At 33.2% G+C, this 24,753-nt stretch overlaps 2 long non-coding RNA genes across 4 annotated transcripts in view; one reads left to right on the top strand and one right to left on the bottom strand.

Annotated features, from left to right (window-relative positions):
* The window catches only part of LOC105493229 (uncharacterized), a 125,597-nt gene that overhangs the window by 19,667 nt on the left and 81,177 nt on the right, over positions 1 to 24,753 (bottom strand). The gene's annotated exons all lie outside the window — the stretch shown is intronic.
* LOC139357120 (uncharacterized) lies at positions 1,041 to 24,753 on the top strand. Its single transcript, XR_011609785.1, has 4 exons — positions 1,041 to 1,161; positions 20,112 to 20,232; positions 23,651 to 23,712; positions 24,634 to 24,753. It is a non-coding gene; the product is annotated as an uncharacterized lncRNA (long non-coding RNA).

Raw genomic sequence — 24,753 nt, 5'->3', positions numbered from 1 at the left:
TGAATGAGTTTCTCCTCAAAAGCCATATTTTTTTCAGTTTGCCAAATATATTTATGACTATCATCTAATCCTATTAACAATACCCTATGTCAAGGCATATGCAGTAATATCCATCTTACAGATGAAAACAACAGGTCCTTTCAGAGGGTCTGGAATTATAGCACATCACAGAGTTCTGAAATGACAAAGCCAGGATTAAGGCATAATTCTTTCTGTCGTAGTTAAGTGTTATTTCCATTGACCGCTTAATTTGTTTACAGATAACCTTGTAGTAGAGTGAGGCATTTGAAGATGTAGATGTATGTAGTTGAGCTTTTCTCTGTTCCTCCAGAAAATCTATCCAATGGCTTAACATTATGTTTCTTCTTTTCCAGGTTATAGTGTATTTCATGATCATGGGTGGGAATTCTTAAATTCTCTGGGAGAGTTTTTAGGCTTCTAAGAAGTTGAATGAGTCAGACATATATGCAAGATAGTAGTCCAGGCCTTTGAAACATAAGGATAAGTAAATCATAGACCCTGACTTTATGATAGTCATCATCTGAATTGCATAATATATCAGATAGCATGCTGAACATTTTCCATATTTGATTTTATCTAATTTCTCTGAAAATATGTTGGGTCAATATTGTTATTCCTATTTTAAACCATGAAGAAACTAAGGCTCTGCAAAGTTGATTTATTTGTCTAAATCCACAAAACTAAGAGTTGGGGCAGCTGGAATTCATATACAAGTGTGATTGACTAAAGTTACTACATATTCCACCTCTCATAGAAGGGGAGAGAGAATATACACAATTAAAATAAAATGTGAGAAAGTGAGATGAAGTCTCATAATTGGAATCTAAATGAAGTAATATTGAATTATTCTGATCGGAGGACATTCTCATTACAGGTGGTGACATCTCAGTTGAGTCCTTGAAGAAAAACAGATTTTGCCTATTGGCCTAGAGAATGAATGGTGTCTAAGCAGGGGGTACAGTGTCACTAAAGCCACAGAGTCATCAAATTTCATGCTACATTAAGAGAAACGAGGATATAAGTTTGGAAATCTTGATGGAAAGAAGAAATCAAATGATACCCATGTAGGGGAAATTTGGGGAAGGAGAAGTTCAAGATCGTGCATTTCTTGGATTTTAGAAGGCTATTACCAGTGCTTGGGTAAGAGAAGCTAGTAGAGCCACTGTGGAGACAAATCATTTTTCTTTGAATGTATCTCTCCAAAATACCCCTTAAAATCTTTCTAAAGTTAAGCCTTAGGTTACATAGGAAAGCTTGGATATATTGGGGGAAAAAGTTACCTTGTTTATGATAATGTGTTATTTCTTTTTAAAGTTACATAACATTTTTCTTTGCTACTATCTTCTCTGATGCATTATCAGCGAAAGCCCAGTGCTTCTCCATGAATAATATAATCTTTATTCCCAAGACTATGGAATAAACATATGTTATAGTAAGCAAGATTTGTCATAAACACAAAGTGTTTTGATGGACTAAAAATTAAAGGTTAATTAAGTCCACTATGTTTTGTAAATCTTTGATAAAGATTTATTTAGAGTAAAAGTATGAATTTTATTTATTAACCATTAGTGAGTTTTTCTAGGGTTTTGGGTATCAGTGCCCAGTTTTTAACCTACTAATAATATTAAAATAGAAAAATTCCAGTAGAGGCTCTGCATTCTTAAGTCTGAAAATGAAACACCTGCTCAGCTTTATGTTTTTTTGCATCACTCCTGTCTGCTTATAAGAATATTTTAAATGTCCTGAAATGTTGTAGCCATATCTGGAACCACAATACCCAGTATAGTTTTGCTAAACTTGTGGTTAAATATGAGAGTAGATGCAGAAGAAATCATCGCAATAGAAAACCAAAACTATGCACCAGGCGCGGTGGCTCAGTCCTGTAATCCCAGCACTTTGGGAGGCTGAGGCGGGCGGATCACAAGGTCAGGAGATCGAGACCATCCTGGCTAAGACGGGGAAACCCCATCTCTACTAAAAATACAAAAAATTAGCCGGGCTTGGTGGCAGGCGCCTGTAGTCCCAGCTACTCAGGAGACTGAGGCAGGAGAATGGCGTGAACCCGGGAGGCAGAGCTTGCAGTGAGCCGAGATCGTGCCATTGCACTCCAGCCTGGGTGCCTGGGCAACATAGTGAGACTCCGTCTAAAAAAAAAAAAACATAAAAGAAAACCAAAACTGTGGAATAATCATAAATTAATTGCTGGGCAATTTTGCTTTTAATCACTTTCCTAAATAAATATTTTTTGTGGTTGACCAGATCAAATGTAAAATTTCCTCATTACACATTAACATCTTAGCAACTGCAGTTCCTCATAGATCTTGTAAGAATAAATTGTCTATTTCTCTTTATTCATTGCAATACTAAGAAGTAATAGCTCATAAGCATTTAGAGAACAATAGACTCAACGTGGGGTGAGATAGAGATTGGGTTCACATTGTGTTTCAGGAATATTGTTAGTACCTGTTTTAATTGTTATGTTATTGGAAAGTGTAGGATACATAGATTTTCTGTATATTTAGAAATGACCATACATAATTACATCTTTTTAAGAATATTTAAGCACACAGAAAAAGGTGTCCACTTTTCACCCAGCTATAAGCTTCATAACCAGAGTAGTTCAAGGCTGAACAGACCATAGCAACCCTTTCAAAATCAATGCATTTTGCAAATCTGATAGTATTGGACCATGCTGACTTGTGCCTTTGTTAAAGCGTTAGATAACCTATTAATCATAACTTTATTGTTTCTATGCAAGATATGCCTAGAGGACCATTTACTCACATATTAGATGCACTTTATTTTCCTATAACTTTCTTTCTCTAAGAGTTTGTGTTCACTAACTAAATATGTTAGAGTGGAAAGACTTTGCAAGGCACAGTACATTCACTGTACAACTGAACTTCAAGATCTTGGAAAGGAGTGTGTTCAGGTTCAAGCAACCAGCAGACAATCTGATGGTAGCAGGTGCCAAAGGCGTGGGAGGACCTATCAGTGGCAGAGATCGCAGGCTGATAAGGTTTGATGACACTGAAAGCCAATTTGGTTATGATAATTGACTGACTTTCTTTTCCTCCTTCTTTCAGGTACCTGACCTATCTTGTCTTAGTAAAGGTTTTATATAATTTAATTAGGTAGTATGGTTATAGAAATGAGATAGAACAAAAGTCTTTCAGGATCAGATCAAACCTTTCTGCTTTGCACACTAGACATTTGATTGGGATGTTTTATTTGGCAGATACAGACCAGCAGGAAGAACTAATTTAAATAAACTAGAAGGGATAAAAGTAGGTTCAGGGAGCAATCTAAATTTTTTTAAAAAGGAATTTATAGACAAGGTCTTTGTCTGTCTCCTTGTGCTGTGTCATTGGAACACATATGGCTCTTTATATCAGCCTGCCCTATAACAAAGCCAGTGTTTATTCTGGCTGATACTTAGAAATAATATGAGCTGCAGAGCCAAAGCACCAGGGACTGTACTGAGACATTAATTATAAATGTATAGTCCTTAGGGTCTTTTCCTTCAAAACTTTATAGAAAGATTTTCTATTTATTAAAAAAAAACTTGCCATCTCAAACTCTTCTTTTTCCAACTAGAAAGACAATGCCTTCACTAAAATATATATTGACACAAAATCCCATTAACACTATAACCAGGTAAAATATTATCCAGTATAGGAATCCCAGAGCACATCAAAATTATAGTTCCTAGCATTTTGATACATGGTAATGATTTTGGTGTGAAATAATGTATTACTCTATGAAAGGAAAAATATATTACTTTGGTTGAATCCAAACTTTAAAGTGTTTCTCATTTTGAATTATCTATCTTTTTTCAATTTAGAAAGAGTTTGGTTCAGTTGTGTCCTATTTTTGCAATATCTTAGGATTTTAAAATATCACTCTGTTTTGAAATGTAAATCAGCACATATTGGTAGGAGAGGAATGGATTTTGAGTTATATATGGACCAAAACTCTAATATTCAAACCATATGGTTCTAATAATCCAAATTGGAATATTCTTCTTTTAGTGGAAATAATTGGGTTTACTTAGAATCATACAGGCATATCAATTTAGGGTTTCCAGGAAACTTAGAAAATATCATCTAGATGATGAAATAGATTAAATCATTTGCCTATGTTAGTTAATGAAAGACATAGGTATTACATAGTTTATTACAAAATAAAAATGAAACCACTACCCCTACTCTTCAAAAATTCTGTGTTGTAATACAGGTATCAATTCCAGAGGTCATGCACAGAAACAATAATTAGGGGAGAACAAAAGCTATGCATCAGCGATGAGCTATTTCCACTTGCAAACAAACTCAGAACAAATGAACACTGACCATTTCTTATCACGGCATAGAAATCTTTTGCATATTTTCTTCAGTATATCATCCTGACAAACAATTCAGGTTACTTTTCCCTTAAGCACCTAAATATTCACTTTGAAATAAGCTGGATGTGAAAAACTTAAAGAATACTTTCAAATGCTTATGTTTTGACATATTTGGTAACTATCATTCCAGAACTTGCATTCTTCATGGTTTTCAAGTTTTAATTTCTAATGAAGTATAGTGATCTTCTTAAAAATGATTTAATTTAGATAATAATACTGAATATCTTACAGTATTTAAGAAGGTCTGAATATTGTATATTTCAATGTGAAGATTCTAGGGCTGAAAAGAACATTTCTTTTATCTTGACAACAATTGCCTACCTGGTAAAATATCTGTAGTCATATTGATCCCAGTGTAGCTTTGGGTTCCAGGACAATCTATTGACCGCTATCCATTAATTGCAAGACATGAAATGTTAGAAATAAATTCTACTTATGAAGTTAAATAGGTGAATAATCAGAGCAAAATCCAACAGGGCATTTCAAAATCAAATAGAAATTTCTTTCCTTAAGATAGAAAAAACAAACAAACAAAAAACAAAAAACAAAAACAAAAAAAAACCTCCTTCTTAGAAATACCAAATAACCAGGACAAGAAACAGAACCACATATTTTTCCTGAACAAACTAGAAGATCACCATCTCCTCAAACAACAATTTATGAAGGAAAGTGAGAAATAGGTGAAGATACTGACAGAAGCAAATCTCAAAGTGGCAGAGCAGAGTTATCCTAAAAGAGTGGTTCACACTAAACGGCAAACCAAACTACAGTTTGGAATGATGGAATGGATGTGTGTGCTGTCACCTCCGTTAGCATAAAACGGAAGCAGGGATATCAGGAATGAATTTCACAGAGAATGATATTTTCAGAAGCATCATGAGAGTGCAGCAGGGGAGGAGAGAGAAACCCTGCATTGAGAAGAAGGTTAAAACTGACATTGCATACAGTTGAGAAAAAGTAAAGTAAAAAGTGTGTGTCCTGAGAAAAGTTCCTGCTATTCTGGAACATGTCCTTGGCCCCTTCTCTACACGAACCTCTTGCAAACAGCCTATCGAGGAATTATTTATTAAAAGATGAATTATGGAAAAGGAAATGAACACAAAATCTGCAGAATAATAATCAGAAAGTAGCTGGCCCAACATAAAAACACATTGCAAGGGAAAATTGGAGCAAGACTAAGGGACAACAGTAAAAGAGATACATGTACTAGGAAAACATTGCCACAAAGAAGACAAACAAATACAACCACAAATATTGCTGTGAGTTAAATAAGTACATAAAAACAATGAAGTATCTGACTTTATAAAATAAAAGTCCAAAGTGGAGGTACCAAAGGTGTGATTTTAAACTAAAGGCATTACTTAGAAATGCAGAGAAAAAGTATGATGTAATGAAGTCCATAGTGAAAGCAGTTCAGAAGAGATTTTCATTTCTGAAAAACAAAAACAAAATTTAAAAATCTATAATTATATCGTAGACAACAGATAAGATATTTGAAATAAAATGCAAATGAACAGGGATTTTAAAAGATTAGAGGTCAGGTGCAGTGGCTCACGCCTGTAATCCCAGCACTTTGGGAGGCCGAAGCTGGTGGATCACCAGGTCAGGAGATCAAGACCATCCTAACACGGTGAAACCCTGTCTCTACTAAAAATACAAAAAACAAAAAAATAAAAAAATTAAAAATAAAAATAAGCCGGGAGTGGTGGCAGATGTCTGTAGTCCCAGCAACTCCAGAGGCTGAGGCAAGAGAATGGCGTGAACCCGGGAGGCGGAGCTTGCAGTGAGCTGACATCCCGCCACTGCACTCCAGCCCAGGCGACAGAACAAGACTCCATCTCAAAAAAAAAAAAAAGAAAGAAAACGAGTTAGAGAAAATAATACAGAGAGAATGGAAAAAGTAGTTAACTTATATTTAATGTTTGTGAAAATAAAACAAAAAAACAGAAACAGAAAAGTAATATGTTGCAAAAATGTCCAGAAAATATAGAAAACCTGAGTATATAAATTCAAATGGCATATCTTATTCTAAAAGCAAAAAAGATGAAAAGCAATCAATACCCAGCCACTTCCTGGTAAGATTCATTAGTAAACAGCAACAGTATTAAGCCCTAGCATACCAATTGGAATGAAAACAACCCTCTCTGAAATACCTCTTGGGCCAGTACTTAATCAAAACAATAGCTTTAAAATATCTAGACTATAATAACAACATAAACGTACATATCAAAACCTTGTGGTCAATTAAAACAATGCTCAAAAAAAAGTTAAAATTTTTTAATACACAGGTAAGAATAAAAAATAAAGTAAGGCTCAATTGAAGAAGCTAGAAGAATAAAACCAAAGGAATCAGTAAAGAAGAAAGCAAAGATTAATGTTATAATATAGCAAAATAATTCATATATTTAATCTAATAGTTTTCCTTTTAATAAGAACCAACAAAATATAAACATTTAGCCAACCTAATTAAAAATGAACTAAAAAAGACACACATATTTGAAATAAGAAATGCTACTCAGGGAAAAATGATAGAGAAAACTGAAGTAAATAAGCAATATTCAAATGAGAACTCAGAGAAAAAAAAAAAAACTTAGGGAGATAAGAACCAATATCAGAAATACAGATTGTGGTCAAAGAGCTATCTTCAAATGAGTAGCAGGCCAACCAGTTCAGTTTCACATAGAAATTATACCAAACCTTTAAAGGCCAAAACGCATATGAATCAGATATAGAGAAATAGAGAAATAAATTAATATTCTGATAAATGACATAACATTGATAAAACTGACAAAAAGAATACACAAAAGATCATATCAAATATTCTTATATGTATTTGTATACAAATTCCCCCCAAACTAGCAAATAAAATTCAGTAGTAGTTAGATCATTATCTCAAGATATACCTCAAACTGTATCATAGTTTATCAAACAAAAATCTATAAAAGGAATAAAAGAAGATATACTAGAAATAAAAATAATTTCACAGTGGCAAAATCCTTTTTATTTATAAAACAAAAATCAGAAGATACAAAAGAAAAATAATGGTAACTATAAATGCATAAACAATGAAAACGTTGGACATAAGATAATGTAATAAAGTCAGAGGTAAATATTGTAACTTAAATGACGCACAAGAGCTTAAATTTCTTTAATATAAAAAAGAAGATTCAGAATATTAGTTAGAAAAAGATCAACGACACAATAAAGTAATTTATACTCAGTTAATAACAGCAACAAATATGATTTTACAGCGAGAGAAATCCAAAATAAACTTACAATAAGAACAATTTTTCATCTAGAGCTTGGCCAAACTCAAAAGGTCGGCTCTGGGAAATTACAATCTCTTTAAAGAGAGCTGTTTTTAAAATTTAAAGTGGACATACCCTTTGACCAAGTAATTCTACTGGAAAAATTTATCCTCAAATTATAGTCACACATTTATAAAGTAACCTTCTTCTTTTGTGATTTATACACCATTGTTTGTATTTGCTGAGGAAAGATCCTTTTAATTCAAATCTTTATATATATATATATATTTTTTTTTTTTTTTCCCAAAACAATGTCTAGTAATGGTTGTGTCTGAAAGGTGAGTATGGTATTAGATGTTTTTTATTGCATTGTCCTAGAAGCAGACACTGAGACAGGGAAAGAAAGAAGTGCTCTTCAGGGCAATATCTATAAGGGAGTGAGAAAAATAGAATTGGTCAAAGGCAGAAGTTATAGACGAGTCACAAAAATAACAGGTTTCACCAGATCCCACAAGAAACAATGGCACCGAGAAAGCCTACCCTTTAGATTGTCCTAATTTGATATAAGGGGACTGAGCTGGGTCTTTATAGCCCCCACATTAAATGCAGGCTGCTCTCAGGGGGAAGTGGAACTTTGAGTAAGGTGGCTCTCATCAACTCATCAACTCAGAGCAAGTTCATGAGACAAACTCCACTGAGAACTTTCAGCTGTCAATTCCCTCAGCAGCTGTGGAAATGGATGTCTCAGTCATGCAAGGGGAAGAGGATGGGTGGTGGAAAGTAACACACCACAACATGCACTGCACTGGCAGATCATAGGAAGAGGAAATTTCATTTTACTATAAATACCTCTGAATCTTTTCTATTTTGTATTATCATCACAATGTATTTTTTAAAAACAATACCTAGTCAAATAAATAATCACGAATAGCAACCGCAAAACAAAATGCAATGGGACACAAGGATACTTAAGACATTACTGTAAGCCAGAGAGTCACAGCAATAAACATCTGCAAAAGGCAGATATATGAAGATATATGTATATATACATATACGTTTTATATATATACATATATCCTCATAATATATGTATATATGTACTCATATATACTCATATACATATATATATACGATATATATCTGCCACTGTTATCAACATGAAAAAATTGGGTGTCTGTCTTTTTTGTCTGAAACTGTACATAATTTTTACCCATGTCTTTTCAACCTTAATTTTAAAATGTGTGTTGGTAATACAAGAGTGCATTTAAAAATATGAGTGACCTCTTAATCTCACTTGACTCTATTGGAATTATTAACGGATTCACCAAAGCTTTATTATTCACCAAACACAAGGTTGTTAACATTTAAGTTTTAACAACAGTTTCCAGGTTGCTTGTAGATGCTTTATTCAACAATAAGAATTGTATTGTGTATAATCCTATGAAAAGATATTGTAGTTAATTGGTGAATTGCTATGGCAGTGGTAAGTATTTTAAACCTTAATTACCTCTTCCTTTTGCTTTCTGTTTCAGATCATCAGTTAGGAAAGTCTGGCAGAGATATTCCACAAAAAAAGTGAAAGTGCATTTAGTTGGAGAACCAAAATGTTAATACTGAAATTTCTTTATTTTACGGATATTCAAAATCTAAATGGTCTTGTTCTTTGTAAAGTTTTAAATTAATGGCTAGGACAGAAGAAAAAAAGACTTAATTTGTGGGAAGGAAATCTCAGATGCAAGGAACTTATTCTTTAAAGCTGCAGAGAAATGTAGTGCATTTATCAGCTTTGAGTGGATATCATTGTGTTTATAACAGAGTGGAGGCACCATGCAATTTTGCTCCTGAAATTGGTTTATATAGATGACTGGTTGCTGTGAAGTGTGTGTCAGAGTTCCATGCAGCTGTTATGAAGTAGTACAATTGTCATCGCTTCTTACATGGTTGTTGAGAAGAGCTTGAGAGCCCAGCTCAGTCAGCTGTTGAATAGATAACCCAACACAGTTAACGTGGCATACATTGTAAAGAATTACATGCTTGCTACAATGAGCTTTGGGCCTTTGGTCTAGATAATAATTCTGGTGGGTGTACCACGTGTAGTGGCTGTCTGATCACTCAGATATAACTGACGAAACATAAAGAAAAATGTCAGTCGGCTGAAAGAAAAATGCTGCTGCAAGTTTGTTTAAGGTTCATGTAAACTGCTATGTGTATTTTTTAACCCCAAGTCTCCCAAGAACTTGACTGTCATGCTAAACGTCCAACACTAAGATGCAAAATCTGAAGAGAATGACCTATTTAAGGCTGTATTTAAATATATTCATGTACATGAAAGCACTGCCTATCTGTTTTGGTTACAGAGACTCAGCATTTCTGTTTCACAGAAATAAAAGCCTTTCTGAAAATCAACTTTCATATACAATGTATAAATAGAACACTACTAGAAAAGATAATTATTGACAACTTTTGAGTCATGGTGGCATTTTATGTTAATTTCCCAGAACATTAAGAATAGCAATGTAAACATTCTGGGTGATTGTTAATTATAATGAAATGAAATAAAAAAGTGGGAAGAAATACCACTATTTGCCATTTAAATGTAAACACAAACACTGGGATAATTAACATGCTATAACGATGTTCGTGAAGCCCAAAGGAGATAAAAACCACAAAAGTCATAGGATTTCCAACTTAAAGCTTTTATTTATTTTTTAAGTTATCCTAACTTACGCTTCTGGACTTGCTTGTTGCAGTCCATATGGCATGTCGCACACATGGCTTGAACTTGGACTACTTTGATTCCTACACTCATTGGGAGGATTTATGGATATAACATCTGCTTAAACTTGGAGACGTTTTTATATTTGGTAATTTATGTCTTCGAAAATTACCACTTTATCTCCCTAACTTCCATAAATAATAATTTATTCATCAGCAAATAATGAAACTCAGAAAATAAAACAAAGTCCTGGTTTTCAATGAGTCATATGATAGGAAACTGAGTTTTCGCACCTTGAGCTAATTTCAGTTTCTTATTATTATTCTCTCAAATCTCCATATTTACAAAGTTGGAGAGAACTTTGCGTTATCTTTTAGCTTTATCTCTTACCAAAAGCATGAATTGCTTTTAAATTTTTATGACTGATTTTTATAATAATAGTAATAGATTGAACTGAGAAATGTCTTAATAAACCATCTACCAGTCAAAACGCGATTATTTTAACTCCTGTTCCTATTACTTATATTTCTGGGGATTGTCTTCTGATGAGCTTATTTCTTAAATCAGTGTTTTTAAAAATGCAGTCCAGATACCAACTGCATCAGTCGTCCAATATAAAATTTCAAAGTATAGTAAGTTGCATTATTTATCAAGATCCTTCATATGCACATTAAAATCAGAGGCTTTTCCTTGCATTATATTAAAGCCTATTAAAACTTGTGAGAAATAGTTGTAGAGTCATTAAAATCTAGTTTTCTGTGATAATTACTATTGTAAAATTAATATTTGTCATTAAGGCTATCGAAAAATGATCAACGCACACCTAATTAATTGCAAACCAGGTACCATTTTTAAATAACAATGCTTTCCCGTATATTTTCCTCCCAATAAATAAAATCTTCAAGCACTTTTTAGTGCTTGAAGCACACTAGGGGCTATACAACACATAAATAATATTATACTCTATCCCATTTTTTATGATGTGAGTTTAAATTTTCCAAAATAAAATATTTGAACATGTTGTGTTAAAGCAAATAGAAATTGGGAAGATTCAACATGACCACGAATTCATTTCCAGTCCTCTCATCAGAAGTGATTCTATTTTTCAACCTCTTGAATCTGGGCTGGCCTTGTAAACAGCTTTGGCCAACGGAATGAGAAGAAGTGACTGTACGTGACTTCTGGGCCTAAATCTAAAAAGGCTTTAAAAGTTTCTGTGCTAATGCTCTTGTAACACTACTGCCATGTTGTATGAAACCTGGGCTCTCCTGTCAAAGGGGTTATGTGGAAGAGATTATAGACTTCCTACTAATGGCCACATTAACCACCAAACTCATGAGCGATGCTATCTTGGATCCTCCAGCCCCAATTGCACCTCCAGTGATTCCTTCCACGTGAGTAACACAAGACAAAAGCAGAAAAAAATCACCCCGCTGAGCCAGCCCTAAATACAAAGTCATTAGTACATAAATAGTTATTATTTTAAGCCACTAGGGTTTGTTGTGGTTTGTTACACAGCAATAGATAACTGAAACAAATGGTGATTATTCTGATGATGTCCTTGTTTGTAAAAATGGCACCATGATAATAATAATAGCAGTTTCTATGTCACGATATTAACTTATATTTCAGTAACTCTCATTCTAAATAAAAGAATTTAAGCATAGACTATATACATTTGTGGTTGAAGAAACTGGATCCCAAATATTTTTCTCTGTGTTATCAACTAAGCCACCTTAATAATGAAAATGTTATTCCATAGACAGTGTTTGTTTTTATTTTGTCTAAATGAAAATAAATTCACCACTTTTGCCTGTAGGAAATGATTAATTCTTTTAATACATTGGCTGTGTTTGGTTATTTAGGAGAAGAAAACTCATCCTTTTCCTGATATAACAGGATCGTTAGTTGTCTCAACTTGATGATGATCCCTAAAGAAGACATATTTCTGGGATATATTAGAACTCATCTGAACCACTTAATGATGAAGAGATGAACTTTTAAATAATCTATTATCATTTTTATTATCTGTTTTAATGACACCATTTGCCTTCTTGTTGCTTCTTTTGTGAGAACTGGGTTTACATTAAGTAATTTCTATTAAGCTATTGTTTCCAAAGCATATACCCTATTGACTTCACCACTTTTCACAATGTGCTTTGGGCATAGTCATCCACCACAGCCCTAAGGTCTCATTCTGCCAATCTCAACATTTTACATCCCTAAAGACACATTATTGTAGGAATTCCCTTGTTGATCTTTCGTGAGTCACTTTCTATTTATTGTTCCTCTTAGTAAAATGACAGCTGACCCTGAGTCTAATCAACATATTGTTTGTTAAAACATTCCACTTGGTAAATATACAGGTTGTTTTACAGTGATTTTTAAAATACATTCCATCTATTCAAGCCTGGCTGCATTTCTGAGCAGCAGACATAGGTTATGTTCTAAAATATAATATATTTCTGTCTTTCTTTTGAGACTGATATACTGGACATTTTTGAGTTTGATGTACTTGTTTCTTTCCTTCACCCATCACTTAGTTTGAAGATTGAACACATTAACAGAGAGGTCTCTCTTTGAGAATCTTAGCTAGAGTCATTGCCAGGATTTTACTTTAACAGGAAATGCTAACAACATGTCACTAAAATCCATACATTCCTGTATGAAAGGCCAAGTTCATGTTTTGGAACCCATAGATTGATAGAGATTACTTGATATAAACCCACTTCTCATAAAAGAAACAACATGAGTCAAATTTAGAAAATAAGCAAGCAATAACAAACACAACAAATCATTTTGAAAACCTATCACCATTTGCAGATTGATAGTAATAAGTAAATGAAAGAGATTTCTGGAAAAGCAGCAATAGGCTTGACCATTTCTCAGTAGTTAATTTTGTTTGTTTGGATGTTTTAGTTTTTATCTTTTCTTTTAAAAAATATTTATCACTAATCATATTTACAAGACTGCAAATTTGTATAAGATTACAATTAATACATACATCTCCTCTCTGGATTTATTGATGTACTCAATTTATGAGAATTTATTAATTATATACCTTTAAAAATTAATAAAATTTGAAATAAAAAACATACAATAGGAGGTTTGTATTTATATGACTAACACACAAACTAAGTCAGTTTCTAAGGGAGAAATCTACAAAGTGGTTGCCAGGCCTAGCATTGCACAACTACAGAAGTTATCTATGTTTCAGAAGGTATGTGTTAAAAATTTAAAATTAGAATAAATCACAAGTTAGATATAGAAGATTGTTACCTACCAGATCAATTTCCAAACACCAGTTAATTTCAAAGCACTCATTCCTGTTGGTGTGAGAGTCTCAGCCTCCTCACTCTCAAAGAGGGCACTTGCTGTGCTCCCAGCAGGAAGCCCAAATTCAGCAGTGCAGTTAGGATACAGCTCTTATGCCTAGTAACAGCAAGGGATTGTTCAAATATGAAACACTTGCTCTGAAAAGAGCTTCCTAATATATGTGCATGTTTATAATTTGGTCTCTCATGGAATATTATTATATATAACCCTGAGAGCTCTCACCACTCCCAGCTTTGCTGGGGTCGAACTTTTTATTTATGTAATAAAAGAAAATAATGTCTATGACATAATTATTTTGAGACAGCTAAATGATTACTATTTGACTAAAACTTTTCCTCCTACTAAGAGTGCACTGATGATAGATCCCATGACTATTTCACATATTCTTTCAACAATTCATATTGTGATTAACTTGTAGTATCATTTGGTCAATAATAAAGCACAGATACATTCACTTATTCACTAGTCAACAAGAATTTATTGAATAACCGCTATGTGTTAGTGTCTCTTAGATGAAAAAGAGATTAGACTAAACAAAATACAATGTTCAGCTGTCATAAAGCTTGCATTCAAGTGGGGAAAATAGCCAATAAAAAATAAGTAAATAAGTTAGTATGGTTGAATGCACACACCCACACAAGTAAAATCAGAGGAACTCATGAATGATAAAGTATGATAGAAAAAGAGTGAGTAAAAGGGGGCATTATTTTAGGTAGGAAAGCCAGCGAAAGTCTCTCTGAGGGTATGATAGTTTATCATAGACCTCAATGAAATAAAGAAATGAGACAACCAATTATTGAGAGAAGTGACATTCCAGACAGACCTTGAATGAATAACTTGGTACAAGCTCCCAGGAACAAGAAAGAGGGCCAATAATTAAAACTGCCACAATCACATGTGTGTTAGATTTGTCCAGTTGCTTTAAAACAAATTTCCACTTATATTTTAATTAACTGTGTCATAACTTTCTATTTCAGCCTCACTGCAACCAGTGCTATCTTATGAAGTATTCCCTTCTCAGTCACTCCTGCATCCTCCACATGCTTTTGCAGTTTTGAACTTCCAAACTGAACACTGCACTGCCAGTGGTCTGTTCTCTGTGGATGCAGACAGTTCTACAGTTTTATCTAGACGACTATGCATGCACACTACTGGCTTCACTGCTTCTCACAATGTGCTTTCAACATAGTGATCCACCATGACCCTAGGATCTCATTCTGCCCATCTGAACTTTTATATCTTTAAAGACATATTGTTGTAGAAATTCCCTTGTTGATCTTTGGTCACTTTTGTTTATTGCTCCTCCTGGTAAATGACAGTTTGAATTTCTTTTCTTAAAGGTTCTAGCTCCTTGTTCTGCAAATTGCTATCGTTGTCAGCCTCATTCTTTTGTCATACAAATTGTAGACAAAAATGTTAACTGCCATATCCTAGAGTGGTGCCTGTTCTTCCTCAGGGCAGAGGGTGATCCAATGAAATCTCATCTTTGACATCAGACTTCTATCCATTTTGCACAAAATAAAGATCTTGCACCTCCAAGTGTGATGAAAGAACCTGTGTAACCAACAGCATCGGAAACACCTGAATGAAGAAATTTGGGCCTCACCTAAGTCTTATTGGACCCAATTCTGCATTTTTATATGAGCTCTAGAAAATTCATATATACATTCGTTTTTAAGAATCTCTGTACCAGATGACCTCACAGCAGATTTCTTCCTAATTATAAAGGTCTTTCAACATTGTCTCGAAGTTGTCAGGGTGTAAGTGATTCTCCTTAGAAAAGGAAAAACATGATACAAACCAACACACTACACTGTATTATAATTACCTCCAAATTTCATAATTTCGGTTGTACATTTAAACTTTTACAATCAGATAATTGTTTTGCCAAATGCGTCTACTTAACCTACCTAATGCTTAGTTTGACTTTTATGTTAGTTAAAATAATTATACATTATTTATTATTAGATACAGTGTCTAAACCATGTATAGCACACAGGTCTTAATATGTTGAGGGTCTCTTGAAAAGAAATAGGTTGATCATCAAATTATCTCTACTGCCATCATTTCCTATTGTATATGTTTGTCATTAAGCACAGGGCTCAGTTCTAGACACACCTCCCTCATTTTAATGGATATTTTGCTAGGATTACCCTGAAATGTAGTACTCCACTCAATAGTCTGAAAGAAAATCTAAATGTTATCTCCTCTATCTAGAATCATATTACTTAAACTATCAATATAACACACTAATATTAAGGAAAAACAAAATAATTTCTTATTGAGATATTTTTATTTATATATGTAAATGCTTGGGCATTTGTCAACATAATGAAATCATCAGATTTTTGTCCATAATAATAGAATCACTGTGAATGTGATAATTGCAAATGGAGATAGATACAGGTGCTTCAGATTGACAAATCAAATGCCACAAGCAATATTGCTATTGGTGATTTAACAAAATGATGTGCAACTCAGATAATGTTCTGAAAAAAACAACATAATCTTCTCTTAATATTCATGGACTTGCCATCTTTAACAAATCAGAGCATATTCAAACTTTGAAAAATGAATTTTTGTTTCAATTAAACTCAGAATTATGTTTTATGTTCCGATAATTAAAAGTATCTTTAATAGACTTTACATTTTAGAACACTTTTATATTTGTAGAAAAGTTGAAAAGGTAGTACAGAGAGTTTTTTGATATGATCCCTTCACCCATTTTCCATATCATTAATACTTTCATTAGTATGGTACATTTGTTTCAATTAATAAAGCAACATTGAGGAATTGTAATTAACTAAAGTCTATAGTTTATTCAGATTTCCTTAGTTTTTCTCTAATGTCTTTTACCATTTCAAGATCCCATCCAGGATAACATATTACATCTAACCTTTTCTCCTTAGACTCCTCTTGGCTGTGGCAATTTCTCAGACTTTGTTTTTGACAACCTTGACAGTTTTGTCAGTTTTGAAGGATGCCATTCTACTGGAATTTTTCTGATGTTTTTAAGGTTATACATCTTTGGGAGGGAACAACATATCATAAGTACATACTATTAAAGTGATTTAACACTCTTGATATTGACTGTAATCATCTGGCGAAGAGACAAATAGTTTTCTCCACTATAAAGTAACTCATTCACTCAACTCCCTTTCCATAGTGTCTTTCTTAGAAGGAAGTCACTGTGCACAGTCCACACTTAAAGAGCACAGACTTATGTTCCTCATCTTCAAAGGTGAAGTATTTACACAAATTATTTGAAATTCTTCATAGTAGATTTGCCTTTTTTCCCCCACTTATTTAACTATTCAATTACTTATGTATAGCAGTATGAGCACATTGATACTAATTTTAAATTTTAGGTTGTAATCTCATACTATTTTATTTATTTTGCTGCTCAAATTGCTCCAGCTTTGGTCACTGGGGGCTCCTTTAGTTGGTTCCTATGTTCCTTTGTTATACCCCCATCGGTGTAGGAATTTGTTCTATTTTGTTTTCTGAGCCTTTTCTTAATTTCTGATACTACAACATGCTCCAGGCTTATTGTGTGTGCTTTTTGCTTAGTCCTAGAATCAGACATTTCTCCAAGGAGCCCTGGTTCCTTTTAGGTGGAGAAAGGTATTAGAAACCAATATAAGGATATTAGTTGTTTTCATTGCTACTAGGATGCCGTTGCTTGCAGGCACTCTCAAATGACAAAACAGGAGTTTTATGTACACTAATTTGTGTATATTGTGTATACTAATCCTCTGTCTACACACACACACACACACACACACACACGGGTAATCATCTGCATCTAGATTAAGCTAAAGATGAGTTCAGAGTAATATCTTCAACTCTAATTCATTAGCACATACCATATGAATTATTCTGGCTTCGACTCTAACAATGAAAAACCTGGAGCTCATTATCTATCATCCAGTAACTTAATCATTCAATTTTAGTCTACTTGTATAGCAGTATTATAATTTTAACATGTACCCCTTAAGGCGGAAAATACTCTATCAGCTGTAGTATAGGGCTGTTGTGCAATTTTCTCTGGGCTTTTGCTTTGCAGACTCCACTTATTTCCTAACTTACTTAGGTCAGCACCTTTTCTCTCCACCCTCTGCCTTAAGGTTGTTTTGTATATTTACAATACCGTTAGATTCATTTATATTCTTTCTTGGGATTCCTAGGCCTCCTAATGGTTTTATTTTAATTTGTATGTATTAAGATACACTCTTTGTGCTGTAAAGCTTTGTAGGTAGTCAAATAAGTAATGTCTTACATTACGGTATCATAGAGAATAGTGATGACAATCTAAATATCTCATACCTATTCAATCCCCTTTCCCCTTTATAAGTACCTTTGCCTACATAATGGCTGTGGAGATTTGTAAATTCCCTGAGCAACAGAGAGCGTTATAGAATATTCAGCATACCTGGTTCTCATCCACAAATGACAGTAATGCTCTTCCATCAATATGAAAAACAACATTACAAATTTCCTAAACAGTCTCATCCCATTGAGAACCATTGAACTAATAGAAAGCCAATATTTATGCAGTAAATAAAAATCCCTTTAAGAGACAATAGGCAAATTATATATAATTTGGTTGCTTCCTCTGGTTTTTCTATAAATGTGTATGGACAAAAATTTATATTACTGTAATGTTTCATGCTGTCTTCCTTGGTATACCCTCTAGTGGTCCTGAAAACATCTGGGCAATTTAGTCTTTTAAAAAATCAGAGCCTAATGGTTAAATCTCCAATGCATAGGAAAGGAAATCTGATGAAACATGGAACATGTTTATCTAAAATATTTTAAAATGTTTAAAATGTATTGTTGGACAGTTTTTGATCTTGCGCTATAAATATGCCAAACTATGAAAAGACAGTGAGGGTGAATTTGGGGACCCAGTCAAAGAAGAGATGCTTTAACTAAATAGTTAAGGTGAACATATATGAAAGGAAGTCTGTGCACTTGAAACTTTATATAATTTTCCGGTAACTTTATTCTACCTCACAGCTGCAGACCCTTCCCTAACAAGAACTGGCAGCAGTGATTGCTGAGGACAAATAATTTAGCACTAAATTTGAGTAAGTTAGAATTATACTCTCAATATTGCAGAGTTTATAGTGATAGATACGTATAGTGAAGTTATCAGAGTACCATTTTACAACGTGGCAGGTAAAACAACTATTAATAGCCAGTCTTTTTTTCGTCTCCCAGTATCTTGCAAGGGGGCAATTTGTACAGCAATTTAAAAAGTCTTATTGAATACTTAGATCTTTATATTATACTTTCCATTGTATACTTATTTTCATTATTCTCCTATTTATTGAGGAATATCATAGAAGCACATGGTTTCTACTATTATATGTGTAAACTACTTTTTAATCTATATCCAGATCACAGATCTCCTTGTCTTCTCCAGATCTATGGAGTCAATGGGCATGTAAACTTGAATGTATCAGGACTCTTAATCATGTTCAGAACTGAATGCACTAGTTTCTTCTCTTAGACTTCATGAACATATAAGAGTCTACCTTCCCTAGAACTCATCTTTTAATTTTTTTTGTCTCAGCTACTGAAGATAAACAGCTAAGGGTCACTTAATCATGTTTTCACTTTTTATTTAATAGATAAAAATTCCAGTTCATTTTATCTCTTAATATATCTTACATCTGTTTGCTTCTCTATCTCTACTGTTGCCTATATAGAGAGGAATAATATAGAGGCTTATGAAGTTCTCCTATTTTCAATTGCATTTCATGTAATAATAATCTGATCTTTCTAAAATTAAAATCTGGTTACTTCTCTCATTCTTGATTTTTTTATTTGTTATATCATATTGAATCATGATCTAAATGTCTATGCTTTTTTAATTTCTATAAGTCTAGCCTTCACCTCCAAATACTCAATGCAAGAAGAAACTGTTTACCTGTCCCTCAATAAGTCATAAGGTACTGTCATGGATTTAGACATATTGTACATAATACTTGAAATGCCTTGTCTTTTCCCTAATCTACCTTGTGATTTCATTTTTATCCTCTTACCCCAACTAACATAGGAATATTTAATCATTCTGTAAGCATTATATAAGCTACTCATTGTCCTAATAATGCTGTGTAACAAATACAAAACCTCAATGGCAACAATAATTAATTAGGGTATCAAGACGGCTTTGCTGATCTTGGCTGGATTTGTTCCTGTCTCTGCATGTCAGATGGTAGTTAGGGAATGTGGGCTGGTATCAGCTGAAAAAACTAGTAAGATTCATCTGTTATTTCTTGCCACATCATCTAACAGTAGGCTAGCCTGAATGTGTCTTTATGATCATAGTAGAGGTGCAAATGAGGACAAGTAAAAATATCCACAACTTCTTAAAACCTAGGTTCAGAAATGACACACTGTCACCTCTACCTCATCCAATTGATGAAACAAGTCACATGAGTTGAGGAAATGTACTGCACCTTCAAGGAGAAAATTCCTAAGTCATGTGGATTCAGAGAAAGGTAAAGAATGAAGCCATTAATGCAACTATTCTATCATACATCTATCAGAGCAATTTTCATATTTTATTAAAATTATTTTTACATGTTTTCTTAGAAAGTATGTTCTTTGAACAAAAAGAGCATGTTTCATTCAGTTCTCTGATCCAGGGACATATACCTAATGGTTCTTAATATGTATTTATTAAATAATTGTTTATCATAATGTAATTAAAATCTAATATGTATATATGACACATATTATATATTATACATTTAATTAAAAACATGTATATGCACAATATAACTTTTTGAAAAGTATGTGAATATTTTCATAGATTTTAAATATAATTTTTCAAAATGCTAAAAATTGTTAATATGTGATGAGTGATAGCATTTGTTTTTATAGAGCAATCCTAAATATAAACATTAAATATATAGCATAATAGCAACTAAGAAACTTATATGGTCAAAATTCATATGGCCCAAAGAGATAGTTATAATTTTCTTTTTGATAAGAATTTACAATTATACATTTGTACTGCATAAGGGCAATATTATGGAAAAATATAATTTGCTCAGACATTTTCATTGCAGTTATATTAGATGTAATCCTTTTACAAAATTAAATAGTTTACACATGACACTGTATTTTTAGTGATCGTTAATTAGTTCAAGTATTAAAAGTGTAGGTTAATATTAACATCCCCATTTTACAGAAGTAAAATTTTCTTCTTGATAATTAGTGTAAGTAGAACATATACAATTCTTACCATGTTTTTTCCCCTCTGTGATGAAAAAGAAAAGTAATGAATGGTTAGGTGTATTATAAAACCTTCTCTCGGTGTTGTTGTATACTGATCGAGATAGCCATTTTGATAATATGGATAAGATACATAAATTTTAGTATTTCTTTAAAATTTGGAGTGACTTTACTTAGAAAAAATAAGACACTGCTGAAACAATTTATTTATGTTGCATGTGGTTTGAATTATTTTAAGAGTGCACATTATGAAAGAATATTAGAATCCCTAAAGCCACTTTTTGTCCTGATTCCCTCTTGTCTCACTAGTTATCTCATACCAGGGACATTCAGTAGATGAGTGTTTTTGTTTTCTCTCTAGAGTTAGATAAATTAAAATACTTCAGAAATTTGTTTATATTTCCAAGCAAAGCCACATATTGCATGGCAATGAGTTCAGCAGAACTGTTTAATATATCCTTTGATATACTTAGATCAGTTAATAGAAGCTGCCTTAACTACTGTTTCAAAGCCAGACTTGAGAATAGTGTGAGGAATTGGAAACTCCCTATTCTATTAGAGAGAATATGAATTGTTCCAAACTTTTACAAAGCTGAAGTGATAGTATCTATCTCAACTGAAAATGGCAGTAGTTTTTTAACACCTTTAGAACATCTCTCCTATAAAAATAAAACAAATAATTTGGGGGCAAGGATTTGAAGTGCTCCCAACTGAAATCATTTTGAATGTTTTTTAAAAAGGAAAAATATTTGAATAAATTTTGTTAAAGCCCTATGCATGAAAGAAGAGCATGTGCAATAATCTAACACAATGTCCATGAAATATGTAGTAATTTCTTAAAGCAAATTGCAGAGTAAAAAGAAAAGTATTAAAGTTTAATTTTTGCTAAAACATTTTGAATATAAATTTATGTTTATATAAGTTTTGTAAATATAGTGATTTGTGTGGATAGATTTCATCCATCTCTTATCGTTGGTTACTCCAGGGAGTGGGTATCATGTAGCAAGATCAAGAGGTGGCCATTATACTTTACTTTCTTCTTTTTTCTTCTATCAAATAACTTATTTCAATGGCTTCAAATAACTTTTTACCTAAAATCGTAATAATAAAGGAATATTGGAAAGAAAAGAAAGAAAATTTTTATCAGAATATTTTTTTGTTAGAGGATTTCACACAATGAATGGCTAGAAAGTTGAAGCTATTGAAAATTATGATGTAGAATTTTATTGTTGTTTTTGTTTGTTTGTTTTTGTTTTGAGACGGAGTCTCTCTCTGTTGCCCAGGCTGGGCAATGGCACGATCTCAGCTCACTGCAAGCTCCTCCTCCCGAGTTCACAGGATTCTCCTTCCTCAGTCTCCGGACTAGCTGGGATGACAGGTGCCTACCACCACGCCCAACTAATTTTTGTGTTTTTAGTAGAGACAGGGTTTCATTACAGTGGCAAGGTTGGTCACGAACTCCTGACCTCAGATGATCCACCCACCTTGGCCTCCCAAGCGTTAAGATTATAGACATGAGCCACCACGCCCGGCCAATGCAGAATATTAAACAACAGTTTCTGATTTGTTAGACTGACTCTTGGTTGAAAATGACAACTTACAGGACCTTACTCATTTATTTCCTCATCTCCCCATTGCCCTACTTTATTGTCCTTTCTGTTCTATGTTATAACATTAAACCAATTTTTCCAAAATTGATATTTAGGACTTTATCCTTTAAATTATAGCACTTCTCAGAAGTAAATTGTATACTAAAATTTTATTAGCACATTATTTGTTTTGAACGATTGTATATATTTCAAAGTTTGGATTAGGGCTTAAGCTTGGCTCATATGTATCCATGTAGTCCAGCTACCCTAAATACTTTAGCACTATCTTTGAGACAGAAATACCGCAGATTACTGATTTCAGGTCCTGGTTCTTGAAATTTTCTATTTTGAGCCCTGAATTTCTCTAACCTTCTAACTCCTTTCAATTCTAAACTCATCTGATCTCTATGCCCCGGCTGCAGCTTTTGCCAACTCTACTGTCAGTGTCTAACACTGGAACTGAGAGATTCCTTAAGGTACATAATATAAAAAGGAAAAACCAGGCTTGAGGCAAGAGATGGAGCTAATGCAGTAATAGGAAGGAAGAAACACCAAATTACTTGAGGCTGAATGCAGAAGCAATTGCAGAATGCACCTAGGCTGAGGCTTTGCCATGGAATGTTTGTAATTTTGCATTAAAAGCTAGGCTGGAGAAGGACTCAAATGATAAGCATTTAAAAAAATCTTTATTTCATCTGACTTAAGAATGTTAATGTTTGATTGCCTGACAATTTTCTCACCAAAAAGGTAAAATAGAATCAGCTATCATTTTTAAAAATTTTCTTTGTGCTGAGAATTGTATATCCATTTTATACTCATTTAATGTTCAAACCAACCTTATGAAATGGGCAATATTATTATCCCTATTTTACCTAGGACACTTTCAGCTAATTAAATTGTCCACTCCTACACAATTAACGTGGTAGATCTGGAATCTGAACCAAGAAAATCTAGCTTGGAATCTTAGCTCTTGGGCACAATGACAGGAAACACCTTCTCTCCCCTCCTCCATAACTTATTCTTCAAACCATGATAAGCTTTAGAATTAATGACTATGTATTTTTTACCACCCAAACCCCCAATCTCTCAGGGCAGCAGATACCAGCTAGAAGGTTAGAGGGACACAGCCTAATTGAACCTATTCATATTAAGGTAAGAAGTATTAGTCACTAAGCGCTCCCAAAGGTATTTTCATTTTTAAAGAGAGTGCTTATTAAAACAAATTAATCTCTCATTGGTGAAACGTTCGCTTGTGTAAAACCAACAAGTGAAATAATTTAGGAATGTGAAAGGAAAATATTTTTGAGCAGAAGTTGCCATTCATTAAACAAATTGAACTACAACTTCCCTAAATTACCCTTTTTCTTATATAGTAACTTTAATTTTGTGTGTTCCAAACCAGATTTTTGTGCTATGGCTTTGTTTTTCACTGCTAGTCTCAATTCCAGTAAGAGTGAGAATACTGGAGAATAAACAAAGTGGAGGAAATGGAGAATGTAAAGAAAGTGGAAGAAAAGATAAATAGCCATGTGGGGGGACTGCATGTACAGCATTGAGAGGACTCTGGAGAAATGATACATAAATAGAAAAATGTGAAGTTATCAATTCATTCAGATCTATTGATGTCAGTAGTCATTAACTATTTTATAAGAACTGCATAAATTATTAGCATCTAGGATACATTCCTAAAATAATTAAACACACATATTCTCTTTGAAGCCCTTATCAAAAAGTAAAACAACACATATGAACCAATTAATTTTAATTAACAACTACAGGTTTCTAAGATAAATTATATGAAATTAAGTCAATTAATATCCTTCAAGGTACTTTAATCCAGAAATATTTTAGACTTCAAGTTAGTTTCAAATGAGTACTAGTGTGTGTGTGTCTCTCTTGCATATTTAAGGATAATGACCGAAATCTACTTGTAAGTTTCACAGAATGAAAAGACTAAAATCACAGTGTCAACAGCGATTTTGGAGATGAGTCTTCTAGGTAAAAATATAGATAAAAAAGTGTATGAAAAATAATATTGTTATTATGTTTTCATTTTTTCCTTTGTTTCAAAAGTTCTAGGCAAGAACTTCCAAATCAATGGACAGCACATAGCAGCAACAACTTTATTGAAATTTACCAAACATGGAAGTTAGAGGAGCCAGAGTAATGGAGGAGAGATAAATACACGTGCCT

This window comes from Macaca nemestrina, chromosome 11 (genome assembly GCF_043159975.1).
Source record: "Macaca nemestrina isolate mMacNem1 chromosome 11, mMacNem.hap1, whole genome shotgun sequence".
In the NCBI taxonomy this organism is placed as follows: Eukaryota; Metazoa; Chordata; class Mammalia; order Primates; family Cercopithecidae; genus Macaca; species Macaca nemestrina.
Note: the sequence above shows the minus strand (reverse complement) of the source record. Positions and strands in the feature narration are given on the sequence as shown.